Here is a 14,880-nt window from a genome sequence, read left to right on the forward strand (position 1 = left end):
TGGGAGCAACATCCAAGGGGTTGGGGAGCAACATATTGCTTGCAAGCTACTGTTTTAAGGTATAATATCATTTAAATCAGAACTGTTCGCTTTCATAGCAGTTGGGACAGATTTCAGGTATTTAGATGTTTTTATGGGCTTTTATTTCTAAATTGATAGTCTGCAGATTAGTAATAGGTCATAATTTGACTATTTAGTGACTGGGGTTAAAGATTAGGTTTGTAACCATACTTTCTGCCCTAGTTATATATTAAAGTGATACTGACATGAAAAAACTACTTTTTAAAATATGAATCTATATAAAGTTACCTATAGTGCATGTTGATCATTTTTCACCGAACCTATTATTTTACAAAAGAAAAAAGTATGACCATGACCCTTCTTGGATGTCCAAGACAAAGTTCCTCATTAAAATATAACTTTTATTCAGTATAGATAAATTGCACACCATGAGTATGTGTAATAACAGAAAAATTAAAATGTTAAAATTATAATTATCAAACAGCGCAGGGTTACCTGGTAAGGGGGATCAAACTCACAAGGGAGAAAAAAGTCAGTAAACAATTGCACTACTGGGTTATAACACGTGGAATTCTGGATTATATACTAGATCCCTGAACCACTATAACTCAGATATTACTATCTAAAAAAGTGGCTAAAAGATCCAGCCATCAAAGTGTGAAGTCACCCCGAATCAAATCCACACACAAGAAAAGCTCCCCATCAGGTAAATAATAAAATGGAGAGAGACCCTGCCTGATTTGAAACTAAAAAGCTCCAACACGGTCATTGCACCCCTTACATTGGGGCTTTATCAAGGCATATGCACTTCGGTGTTACACATATATTTATAGCTAAATGCGCTTTGGGTCCTACGGGAGAAAAGCGCTTTACAAATGTTTGTTGTTGTTGTTGTTGTAAATGGCAATTCAAGTGCACCACTAAAAAAGAAGCAAAAAAACAAACTCCAATCAGAGAATGCCACATCACAAAGGTATCGTGAGCCAATAGAATTCTCTTATATGTAGTGCTTACGTAATGCAGAGATCACATGTCTTTTCACTGATAGGGCTGCTTTTTTTTACTTGAAGTTCCTAAACCTGACTGTTTTGTCAACTTGACTGTCCCTTCTCATAGCTTCATAGCTTATAGCTTCTTATAGGAAAGAGAAAGGTAAAAACTAAGTAAGCTTTATTAGAAATGTCTATGTAAATGCAGCTATAAGTACTCACAGAAATGCTGCACTGACTTCTCTGTGAAAAGATTTTTTGTGTCTGTAATTCATTTGCCAGAGACACGCAGCTCTCTGCTGTCTCCTCTCTCCTACTCCCCCCTCCCTCAAGAATGCTAAGAACTCACTCCCCCCCCCCTTATGAATGTGGATCTGAGCCAATCAGCAGGAAGCTGACTCATAGGGGCTGATTTATTAATCCACGAATCCGAATGGGAAAAATTCGGATTGGAAAACGAACATTTTGCGACTTTTTCGTATTTTTTGAGACTTTTTCGTAGCCGTTACGACTTGTGCAAATTGTCACGACTTTTTCATAGCCATTACAAATTTCATGAATTGTCATGACTTTTTCATAGCCATTATGACTTTCGTGAATTGTCGCGACTTTTTCATAGCCATTACGACTTTTTTGTATTGAGCGCTCGAAAAAGTCGCAAAATACCGATCATTACGAAAAAACGCATTCGGACGCTTTTCGGACGTTCATGGATTAGTAAATGTGCCCCATAGTCTTACTAATTGAGCATGTTCACTTGGTCTGGGTGTCTGTGCAGGAGTGAGGCATTATGGGAACTTTTTTTTACACAGCTCAGCGTTTTTTCTTCCTGTTTGGCTTCTGATCATCTGAACAGGTGAAATATGGGGAGACTTAAAGGCACTATTGAGAGAACTGAAGGTATGCCTGCAGCTTGAGATTAACCCTTTACTAGCATTTCCTTCTCCTTTAATGGACCCCTGCTGCACAAATATGGCCTCCCCCTCGTAGAAGGACATGGGGGATCAGATAGGTAATGTAATCTAAAAGCATAGGGCAAATACTTGTATGCCATGTAAAAAAGGTTTTATTTCTGGTGTCAGTATCTCTTTAATCTCAGCAGCCAGAGTACGCTCAGTATGTACTGTTGCTTAGTGGGAAAAGAAAGAGGAGCGGCTACTAACTTTGTATATTGGTAGTTCCAGACGGTGTAACGGGAACAGTAACAACATCTAATGAGTCTAGAAAGAAAGATGACTTTGCAGTTTGTATACGCATGGGCTACAGGAGATGAAATGATTTAGCTGCACAGTGAAGCAGCTGGGAAAGGCGGGAGAGGGAGGAACAGCCACAGCTTCTCTTCTTTTCCTTTCTCTGCATGTCTTCTGTTTAGTGCCTCCTCCCTCTTAGTGACCCCTTATCTAACCCTCTGTACCGTCAGAGAAATCCAGACAGTGGAAGCATCCGACTCATACATGACATACCAACACATGCTTTTTTAAGGGACGATATAGAAGGGCCTGCAAGTATAGAACAAAATTAGAGGTGCGAGCAGGATCCGGGGAAGAAGCACCAATTGGCTAATGGTGTGAGTGGATCTCATACTCCCACAGCGCAAGGTGAGTGCCCTAGCATGCACAGGATAAGGCTCTGCAATACTGATGAGAAAGTGATATAACTTTCACTTACCTGAAATACCAAAGGGCATTTCATTTACTTGAAACAATGTGACTTTCCAGGCTTTATTCTACTGAATGTAATTATGTTATCCAGATTTCAAATTATGGTATAGTATACTGTATAATTGATCTTTCAAGTTATAGAACATGTATGTCTAGGAGCAAAACACCATGGCATAGATAGATAGATAGATAGATAGATAGATAGATAGATAGATAGATATTTTACATTACATTAACATTTTATTCTTGAACCAAGACATTTATTTTTTCAGCTCTAATATTGGTGTGTAGGCAGCCATCATTGTGTCTGATTCTGAGCTTTTAGAAGAAGCCAAGATAAGCTAATCAAGGCTAATGGCACATGGGACAGTATTCCTAGAGTGTATTTTAACTGGCAGAGAAATGCCTGAAATCACCTATGCGACTTCATATTGGATATTGAAGCTGCCTGGCACAGTAAGCAATAGCACACAGCAAGCAGTAGCTGGCCAACTTTGAGGGCACCCTGGGCAGAGTCATCCTGGATCTCACACCTCCCGCCCCTGCATGCATGTGTGCCATGATGAGCAGGGTGCGCAAAATGAGGGGGGAATAAGTTCCCACTTCCCCCACTCATCACCACCACAGTTTTTAATAATTGTGCTGCAGGGCCAGAGACTGGGCACTCCTGTCCTCTCATCCAGGGCTGGACTAGGGGTACGCAAGGCAAAACAGGTACATGCCCTGCACCCCCCACCATTGTGGCCTAGACATGGGCCTCTTCTGCCTACCCCTAGTTCTGGCTCTGGCAGCAAGTAGAGTTGGTTCTTCTCACAATAAATGCACAATTCACATTTTATCACCATGTGTACCAGCAAAGTTAACCATTAGTGTTGGCACACAAGGCTTTTTATCCACCATTAGATGAAAAGCACATGGAGATTAAAAGTCAGACCTCCCCTTATCACCTCTCTGTGTATGTCGGCCACAGTGCATATCATATTATAAGAAGCTGTGACAGGCAGACAGGGCCGTGTAACTAGTGCTCATTTCACTGACAGCAGCGTCAGGCAATTTTCAGTGGTTATGCAATTCTTAGTTGTTAGTGCTGGAGATTCCCACTGACACCAGTACAAAAGTATTTTCAGGAGAATTTTCTACCAGCAGTGCTGTTAGCCCAAAGCAGAGCAGGGGCAGCATGCAAACATGGAGGCACTGTCAGGTTAGGTAGCTGCTATCTTGTTACCTGCCCATTTTTCTGCTGAATGGCTGCTGGGAGGGGGAGTGATTTCACTCCAACTTGCAGCTCAGCAGTAAAGTGTGACTGAAGTTTATCAGAGTACAAGTTACGTAGCTGAGGGCACTTGGTGAATTAAAAAAATGTCTAGCCTCACATCAAAATGAAATATAAAAAAATCAAATTTCAATACAGGAATCTGCAGGAGGAGCGCTATTAACTGATGCATTTTGTAAAAAACAAGTTTTCCCATGACAGTGTTTAATGAACTTTAAACAGACAACCAGATAAATTTAGCACAGTTCTCTACAGTACATATATTTGGCTATACACACAGCGCCGGATTTAAAATCCGAGCGCCTGGAGGCACCCAACTCAGCCGCCCCCCCCCGCGCATGCGCAACTCGCCCAGAGCACGCATGCGCAACTCACCCCCCCCAGCGCACGCATGCGCATTTTTGCGGGCGCCGATATGAACACATACGGAGCAGCGGGGAGAGGTCCCCGCTGCTCCGTATGGGAGCAGAACTTCGGTGCGGCGGGGCGGCATGCCGCCCCTAAATGTTTGCCGCCCTAGGCCCGGGCCTTTGTGGCCTCGCCACAAATCCGGGCCTGTATACACATCTTCAAATGTTAATTTACTTTTCTTGTGTATCAGTTTGAACTTTTAAAGCAGGAGGTAAAACTTTCCATGTAGCCATGGTGTAGTGAGCCATAAGTTTACAAGGCGTGCATATCATTTACCACATATCTATGGTATAGGTTAAAGGTTTGTGTATAAATACTGGTTTAACTTTGCAAGAATATAACATTTTTTGTTTGTTTTTATTTTTATTGTGATAAATGAAAGTAATGAATGTCTTACTGAATACATTAAACACAAAAATGGAACGACTGATTTCCATTTAAAGGGAACCTGTCACGCACACACAAAAAGCTGTATAATAAAATTCCTTTGCAAATTAAACATAAAACCCAAATTCTTTCTTTCATTAAAACATCCATACCTGTTAAAAAGGTATTTAAAAATCTGAGCTGTTAGTGATATGATGCTTTTGGAGGTTGGCCAGTCAATTCAGTACTTCATAAATGTTGCTCTTTCCCCCTTCTTACGGTAATTGTGTATCCTGTGTATGGGCATAGGTATTTAGTCCACCATTCTGACGCATACACAAGATTTTGGGGTGATACAAAACTTGCCTTAGTAACAGTGCCCACAAAATGGCACCTGCTGCTGGCCAGGCCTGGATTTGTGGCAAGGCTACAAAGGCCCGGGCCTGGGGCGGCATGCCGCCCAGCCGCACTGAAATTTTGCTCACATATGGAGCAATGGGGACTGAACGCGCAGAAACTTTAGTGCGTCCTCTCCCCACTGCTCCATATGTGAGTTACGTGACATGACAAGAAAAATTAAGCAATGAGTTTATTAAACACTATTGTGTTGCTGCATATAATATGTAATTCCTAAAAGCCATACCATAATTATATCATAATTATACACTAAGGCTACCAGATTTTCTAAGTAAATTCTGGGGACAAACCAGAAAATTGCAGCATGCATGTACTGCAGTAGAATAATTCTTTCACATCCACTTTTTGGATAAACACAGGCCAAGAATCAGCCTTACGCTGGCATCAACCTTTCCCTGTGCCTGCACTCAGAGCCATAGTGTCAGCCCAGGTGCAGGTACATGCAGGCCTGGGCCTAGGGCGGCACAAATTTAGGGGTGGTATGCCACCTAGCCGCAGCTTACAGAGCACTGGGAACAGGACAGAAAACTTCAGCGTGTCCTGTCCCAAGTGCTCCACATGCGTGATCCTGAGGGGGGTGGAGGGGGGGGGGCGGGGAATGAGGGCGACCTCTGGGCACCTAGGTAACAAATTCGACGCTGGATACATGGAGCAGATTTTAGCACCAAAATGCATACGTGATGATAATGATACGTGCTGTCACAGTTGCCAGGTATTTGATTTGGCCCTTGCCTTTTAGTACAGGTTACAATGGTTCGCTTCACATGCAAAGCGCAGTTGTGGTTGCTGACATCTTGGTACCTTATATTTTTGTGATGTCATGGGAAGGAAGATTTATCTGGTTTAACAAATATGCTTAATAAAGATGGTGTGCCCAGAGGCCACATCACCTTCCCTGCCCCCCCCCCCCCCAGCAAGAACCCTCACAGCCCCCACCTGTTCCTGCTCATACAACCCTGGGGACTGGATGAGATTCAAAGAGCTGTCAAAATCTCCCGCCCAGTCCCCAGTTCAGATGCAGCCAGCAGGCAGGCCTGATTGAAAATCCAGGCCTGATCGAAGCAGGAACCTCTGAGTCAAGTGAGAGAAGAAAGCTTGAGAAAGAGAATAGTTAAGAAGTAAAAAGTTGGAGAATGATATTAAGAAATGAAATTTTTAAAGTGCAAGATTAAGAAACGTAGTAGGAAAAGGGGAAACAGACAAGAATATGGCAGAAGGGAGGATAGAAGAGAACACAAGGGAAGTAAGAAGAGCAGAAGAGAAAACTAAATTGGGAAAAGAAATAAAAAAGAAAGGAAAAATTTGGTTATTTTTTGTTATTGGTGTATGTATGAATGTAGAGACTGTAGAGCAAAGGAGAAAAAATCAGTAGAGACAAGGTTGCTCCTGTAATGAAGGTGAAAAAACTTGGCTCAGGTGGCAGTAAGTAAACAGGTACCAGGGGCAGCAAAAAGCCACCTCTGGCAACTAAGAGCTGACTTTTTTAAATGGTAATTTGGCTCTTCTAGTGCAGAGGGCACAATAGCACTCTATACACAGGCCAAAATAGCTGCACCAAAAGTTTTCTGGACAGACTGGGCTGGCAGATCAGTGTTATGGGGACCTTAAGGGGTTAAGGCAGACGAACAGGATGTTTCCCAGGGACAGTCTTCCCCAGGGACCAAGGTTCTAAAACGGAGCCTGTCTCCAGGAAATAGGGAAAAATAGGAAGCCTCTTATGCAAAGTGCTTAGTAGTATATTAGTAATATATTGAATTATAATCAGTGTCATTTATGCCTTATTACTCACTGAGGCTTGTGTATTGTAAGAATTAAAAGACCTTGTCTTGCAAAATATATGGTTGTTAGAAATAACAGTTCCATATTATGTATAAAAGCATATTTTTAGTGCTTTCCTATGGGAAAACAGTCTGTTAATACTTATATATATATATGATAAATATGCCTCTTTATCTACAGCCTTGTGTATATTCTAAGTTTACCAAATAGTCAAACACAGTAAACCAGGTAATATTGTCTTAAGTAAGGCCAAGTATTCCTAATGCTTGCACTTGCTATTGTTGCAAGTGGTACCCACTTAGGCTTCCTTTTCACATTAAATATCCTTACATGGGCACAGATTAGGAAAAGTTGAGAAGACCAAATCAGTTAGTGTCCTTACAGTCCCTAGTCTAAGAAAGAAATAACTAGGGGTACTCAGAGCTGGTGCTCTCTCACCTCACTGTGTAAAAACATGAGTGTTTATATTGGTATTGTTGCGATATGGCTCTGTCATGGTGTGTTTTTTTAACATAAGTCTAATGGGTTTAGTACTGCCCAGTAACTAGAATTTAGTGGGACCCACAGCAAATCATTTTATGGACCCCAAAAGGGGAATTATCTGTTTTACATATATTATTTGAATTTACGTTCCAGTCAAGGTCCTACTGGGCCCCCGGGCTCCCATTGTGTCTGCTTCCCCTATTGTTATTCCCTTGGTGCTTCAGCTTCCTCCTGCAGGTCCATGATGTACCTTTTTTACTGCTCCACTAGTCACATTATAACATACCACACACATGCCATTATTTTGCAGATCTAAAAAAAGGCAGAACAATAAGAGATCATTTGCAAAGGCAATCTTTTAGCCCCATCCATGTGCTTAATATGCGCTCACCTGTGGGCACCTTCACATTAAGACCAATAAAACCAATTTACTTGTAGTGTTGTAACTTTGGCTCTTATCTTGTTAAATGAAAAGGGCACTGTGTTTCCTCTTAATTTTGCCTACCAGCATATCTCTCGGAGCTATTAAATCAACCTTTGCTAATCTTGCGTGATGCCACTGTTCTTTACACAAATAGTTAGGGCCCAAGTATCACACTGGCCCTTTCCAGACTTTACAATAAGGACATTAATGCTTCACATTATTCTGATTCTTTCCTATCCTAAACATGTATATGTTTCTAATCTCCAAATGGTGCCACATGAGGACTCGGGTTAGGAAACTCTGACTTGAAACAACATGCATATTTCCATTTGGTACTGTTTGCTGACTGCCACATTGATTGGTAGTCCTTAAAATACAGAGAGAAGCTTTTGCAATACATATTATATTATATAACCTTAGATCATAATCTTCCATAGAACAAATATGTCTTTTCATATTAATGTCTGCATTACCCAAAGAATTAAACAGAAAGTTACAGCTGGAAACAGCTGTTTCTTTCTGTAAAACTGAAGGAACATACAACAATAGCGATTAAGAATATCGATCAGGCTTTGCGTCTTTATATAGAAGCAGTGCGCCTAAGTGTGCCTAAGTGTGCCCTTTCAGAGACATTAACAAAACCACCAATCTTGGCTCGGTGCCTGCTGACACAGAAAAACAAAAGAATCAATGTAAAGCCTACATTTGTCTACAATGTATATCAGTTGGGCACGTCTCCCCCACCCAAATGGCATCATTTGTACTGTGTATATCCCCTCCGCTTGCCAGCACCATCACATTTTCCAAAAGCAAATAGCAGCTTTCACCCGTGGCCATTTTTCCTCTGATACATAATCAGATACATTTAAATCTGCAAACAGCATACACACAGACCCTTATTCAGCATACATTTCATAAAGAATACAGGCTCACACAGGCAGAACTGTCTCTGATAAAAGTTCTGCTTTGTTTGAGCTCTGTAATGGTAAAGCTGAGCTCAAGAGAAAAAAATTGAAGCTGACAGCTAGAGCTGAGTTTCTATGGGAACCAGCAATGCCATCTCTTCACTGGCTGCTAGACAGGGGGGCGTGTTTAGTAATCTGAGCTTAGAACTGAGCATGCCCACAAGCCAACAGCCAAAGCAAATTCCTGAGGGAAGGGGCCGAGTGGGTTACAGGAGGATATGGAAATCTAAGTGATTAAGGGGATGCTGCAGCCTTACTATTAACCTCTGGACAACCAGTGTGGCAGGTATTGAAAGATTTCAAAGAGGCTGTTCACTGATTACATTTTTGTGTGTGGGGTTTACATGTCCTTTAAGAGACAAGACCATTCATCTGCCTTCATTTATTCATTTGTTGCTATTTTCTATATCAAAGCGGTGACAGTATAGCTAAAGTTTACACAGGGGGGGGGGGTGTGGACTAAACTTATTTTAAGAGATTTTAAGGAATGCAGTAATATTTAATTATACCACTATGAAGGCATTTTGCAAATAGTTTGTATTGTCTTGCTGGGTCGCTTTCCTGTACATATTTCAAAAAGAGCTATGAGGAGTAGTTATTTTATGCAAATAGTGTTATTTTTATTTCGATTACCAGGTGGTGCCGCTGGACTGGGGAATTCCCAGGTGACTTTCTATAAAGCAAAGAACAGGGTACTACTTACTCTTTGGATGATAAGAAGTAACACTGTATGATACCAGGGAGCCTGAGGACCCAAGTCTATTACCTTAGAAAGGCACCAAGAAGAGTAGATAATTAGGTTAGACAGTGATAGGTTAGACTTGTGCAGCTCACTGTAGGTGGTGAGAGTAAGTGGTAGGTTAGTTAGCCAAGAATTCGAGGCTCCAACTAGGAGTGAGAAAAGAACCAATGTCCTAGCAGTATCTCGCCCAGATAGGGACCTAGTGGAAGAGGGACTATTAAAGTAGGGCCTGGTAGCTTGATTGCAAAGCTGACCCCTGTGCTGAAAGTCTGTGAGAGTACAATGTCTTTGACAGAAAGGAAGGGGCAGGGCATGTAAGCAGCAGTCTGGAGCCCTGCCAGAGGCCTGGGAAACAGCGCATACCTAGACTGCACCAGCCCCTCCCCCGAAAAAAATCTTTAGAGGGGCCCAGCACACACTTCAACCATCACCCATCCTCTCTGTTTGCTTCCTGTCTGCCCTCTCTTGCACGTCCACAGTTCCCCACTACTTGCAGTGTGGCCAGTAGGGAGGGGTTTATTTAAAGCTATAATGGAAGCAGACCCCTGCCGTCTGGGCAACTCCATAACTGCGGGGCCTGCTTCCTCTATAGTTACACCACTGCTAGAGACTCAGTTTTGTTGCTCCTTTCACAGTGGGCAGTATAAATAAGCAAAGAGGTAGCAAGAGATGCTGCTCATATCACTTACTTCTGAAAGTCTGCCTATCTCAAAAGGTTAAGGGGTTGCTTGTGCTGAATGTTCATGATATTAAAATAATAAAATATTATGGTAAATTTAAAAAGTCACCAGAAGAACATTCTGAGTAATTGTATCAGACTGAATATGTCTCTACTTTCTAAATAACCAACAAGGTCTACTCCATTCTTTCCTACTTTATTTCTGCCAAGCTCAATAAGGTTCAACTTCCATTCACACCATTAAGATCCAAATGCCTAGAGAAGCTAACCCCCTAACTTTTTCATGCAATCTATTAAATCCAGCATTGTTCTATAATAACCTTGCCAACCCTGCTTACTTATACATTCCCAGCATACTGTACAGTCTAGCACCATCTGCCTAATTAGTTCTCTGGCATTCCTGGAGACCCAGTTGCCCACCTCTACCTAAAAGACTTTCATTTGAAATTGTTGTAAACAGTATCAAATATTGCTGTCTTTCCAGAGCATTTCAAAAATGTGGATTCTCTTCTATCCTGGCTGTATGCCACCATGCAAAACTGTCTCTAATTTTGGAGTATAAATCAAGCACATTTTGTATATCTTTCTGTGTTACCTTTATCCTTGTAGTGTCAAAATCATATACAGTATGGATAGCATGACTGTTCAGAGCTAGAAACCAAATACTGAATTAGATCTTGGCAACTATTTCCATAAAGCATGATGTTGTTTGCTATTTTCCTTTCACCACAGAACATTTAAATTGCCTGACCTTAAACTGGTTTGTTGAAGAGGAAAATACTGTAAATAAATGCATACCTTTTCTTAGTGTAAATTTGGACATTGCAAGACACATACGGCTAGATTGTATTAGGCATTTTTGAATGCTTTCAAGTTGATTTGGAGTACATACTTTTTGTATATCCGGCTGTGTTGTCCTAATCCTTGTAGTGTCAAAATTATATACTGTATGGGTAACGTCACCATTCAAAGATAGAAACCTAATAATGAATTAGCTCTTGGCAACTGGTTCCATAAAGCATGAGATTGTTTGCTAATTTCCTTTGTATCACAGAGCATTTTAAGAAGTATAATGGTGCATGACAGACTGCAGAAATAATCTTTATCAGTGCTATCCAACTTCTGTGGTACTGAGGGACAGAATTTTTCTGGCCTACATGGAGGAGGGCTGATAATGGAAGCCAGTTTTGATCACTCCCCTTTTTTTAAACTGCACCCACTTCAAATCACACCCCTGTTATCACAAGAGCTTTTAAGACCATACCCACATTAATGGTGGTAGCACAGCAAAAACCCAAATGGTTGGTGCTCACTGTGGGGATATCACCCTTCATTCATATGTGAAAGAATTATATTTTGTCATATTAATAAGACACATGCTTAAATCCATATGCCTCCTCCTCTTGTGGATAGTACAGCAACCCCCAGCATATCATTACACACCTTAGGGATCAAATACTGACTATTTCCAAATGCTAACAAACTTCCAGAACAAACCCCTGCCAGTTTCACCACCCACAGGCAGTATAGGGAAGGCAGAGTATGGCACATACAGGCCGCAATGGGTTAGGCAGAGTATGGCACACACAGGCAGCATAGGTCAGGCAGAGTATGGCACACGCAGGCAGCATAGGGCAGGCAGAGTATGGTACATAGGCAGCATAGGTCAAGCAGAGTATGGCACACACAGGCAGCATAGGGCAGGCAGAGTATGGCACACATAGGCAGTACATACAGTGACACAGTGCTGGCACTGCTGGTCTGTGGTGTGAACAGGTAAACAATGTTGGTGCTTACAGTTTGAGACTGAGGTGTGAACAATGCAGGTGTGAACAGTACAGGGGATTAGATGTTTAAACAATATAGGGGATTACAGCCTGAATCTGAGGTATGAACAATGCAGGAGGACAGTTAATCTCAGTACTGATACAGAGAGGGGCCGTGGGCCGCCAGTTGGACAGCACTGATCTATGTTATATCCATATTTTGCAGAACCCACCACCTGCAACAGAAATGATAATTGCAACAAAATGTGTGCCACAAACACGTTTGACTTTATCAACAGATATTTTATCAAAATTCTGGCAGTTTTACCATGGTTTATAACTGTAAGCTCTACAGGGATGTGACCTCCTTCCTTCTATGGGGGTTAAGGTGTAAAATTTATTTTCAGTTCTTATGACCTTGCTATGAATTAATGAATCCCTGCAAACTCTGAGACTCATTTATAAACGGGACAAATTTGCACCTGGGCAATAACCCATAGCGACCAACCTGAGATTAGATTTTTCCAGCTAGCTTCAGGTAGAACAATAAAGGCAAACCTCTGAAAGGTTGCCATGGGTTACTGCCCAGGTGCAAATTTGTCCAGTGTTTATAAATAATAAAGCACAATATCCATTAGTGTTACTAGTCTGAGGGTATGTGGGAAATCAGAAGTTCTTCCAGATAAACAGGGCCTTGATTATTTAGATATTTAAAGAATCCTCCATTTAATTGGAAGCCAGTGTGGTATTATGTGTCATTGGTGGGTAAGTAGCCTGGCTGCTGCATTTTGTACCAACTGTTATCGTTGAAGATCTTTTTCTAGAAGACCATAACACAGGGCATTGCAGTAATTGAGTCTTGAGGATACAAAAACATGCATTAACTTTGGCATGTCCTCTGCTGGAATAAGATGTTTTAGTCTTATAATATTTATGAGAAATTTGGGGGACTAAATTTGTCAGAGCAGGTACGCAGCCTGGGTGTGATTCTAGATTGTGATCTCTTCCCCAAGCATCAGGTAATGCTATGTTTCTATTTATACAATGTAAACAGTGTTCCCATGTGATCAAAACATCATATTTTACACACCCTTATTCTGGCAAAAGATATGATATTATTGGTTATTATACGTAGCTTACTGAGTATGTGGTTTACCTCATAAAGTGCCCATGTGGGTCACTTTATGTAGGAGAGACCACACAGAGGGGCCGATTCACTAAAGGGCGATAAAACGAGCGTTATTTGTAGCATGCATTAAAAATTTTATCGCTTCTTATTTTTTGCGACTTAGCGCTCGATTCACTAAAAGGACAGGCGTCATAATTAAGACGAGATGTTCTTTGCGTTATTTAACTCGCGATGAGCGTTTTTCTTGCATTAATTCCTGCCGAGTGCGTTATTTCCCGCTGTGCAAGATAAATTTCGCCGCTTGCTATATTAGCGCACGATTTTACGCACGTACCTGTTACTTTCGGAAAACTACTGTTCTGAAAATGACCATTTCCCTGAAAACTGGAGGCTACATCACTCTGGGGCCAACACATACTTGGATAAATCACACTGCAAAGTCCATATTGTGTTGCCAAAAGCTCATGAACCACAATTTTCTTTAAGTACCGCCTGCCCCAAGTAGGTGTTAATATTCGCACAGACTAATGTGATATTTAGCGCATTTAACACTTCATATGTGTTTGTGAATCATGTGTTAGTATTATTTCTATGCGAGAATTAAAGCAATGCGAAGTAAATAACGCATTGTGCATTTTTTTGTGAATGCAATATGCGTCTTAACGTATGCAAAATGACTGATGAATCGGGACTTAATTATCGCATGCTGTTTAATGCAAAAAAGCATGCGATAAGCGTTATCAACCTTTAGTGAATCGGCAGCAGAGTCTTAAAGGACAATGAAAGGTTAATATAAATTAAAAGTAAGTCTAAAGGCATTCTTTTTAAGTAGTTACTGCATATCTAAATTCCCAGATCCCTGCTTGCTTCTCTGAGATATGGTGCTGGCAGCCTACAGCAGTGTGAAGACTACAGTGACATCACTGAAATCTCTCTGTCCTTCCTGTAGGCTGCCAGCGGCAGCCTTCCTATTCTCTGAGCATGTGTGTAACTTGATCCTGTCTCCTGTTCTGTGCTACACATGCCCACCAGCCAATCAGAAGCGGATCTGCCGGGGGGGGGGGAGTGAATGAAACACATGTGCAGTATGAAGCAAGGAGGGAAAGGAAGGGAGAATACCTTTTTAGAGATGGCTGCCTATTCTAGAAAATGTAAAGTAAGTGTGACTGAGTAAATATTTGATTAGGTGAGCCAAAAGTGTGGCGTTTTTACTAAACAATAGGAGGACTATTGGGCAGTATGCTTTTTAAATTTTTACTTGCATTCTCCTTTAAAGACAGGATCAGTCAACATAAATCTACTATTAGAACTAATAATTTGAAGCTGCCAGTACCAGCTCATTTTCACAAACACAAACATTCTACGGTTTTAGAGGCTGTGCCTGGGGTAACAGGCTTCTATATTTACAAAAACAAGAAAAATTTTGGATATACACCTTACAAACACTTGAGCCAAGAGGTATGAATTGTGAATATGATCTGACTACATTCATTTAAAGAGGTTCTGGTATTTGGGATGGGTCTGGCATCTATTGTATTATACATGGCTTGACAAAGGAGTGGGACGCTCTGAAACTTTGCCTTTTTTTCTATGTGTTTTTAACAATAAAGTGTTTGGAGTGCAGGACTTTTTAGTTGGATATATATATATATTTTTTTTCTATTGCTGTATTTGTTTCCCTATCTGTACTATAAATGTACAGCAATAAGTATACAAATACTTTTAGCAGATAACCAGAGGCGAACAAGAAAAATGATTTAGAAAACAAGTATTCA

General features: G+C 41.1%; 1 protein-coding gene across 2 annotated transcripts in view; it reads left to right on the forward strand.

Moving 5' to 3' along the window:
- The first annotated feature begins 2,170 nt into the window (after positions 1-2,170).
- il34 (interleukin 34) overlaps positions 2,171-14,880 on the forward strand; it is a 42,793-nt gene continuing 30,083 nt past the window's right edge. The window contains exon 1 of one of the 2 annotated variants that reach the window (XM_012961644.3): positions 2,171-2,608. The gene's annotated coding sequence lies outside the window, so the exon portion shown is untranslated. The remainder of the gene's footprint in view (positions 2,609-14,880) is intronic. The other variant, XM_031900832.1, reaches the window with a different exon arrangement.

The sequence above is a fragment of the Xenopus tropicalis genome, chromosome 4, assembly GCF_000004195.4.
Source record: "Xenopus tropicalis strain Nigerian chromosome 4, UCB_Xtro_10.0, whole genome shotgun sequence".
Classification (NCBI taxonomy): Eukaryota; Metazoa; Chordata; class Amphibia; order Anura; family Pipidae; genus Xenopus; species Xenopus tropicalis.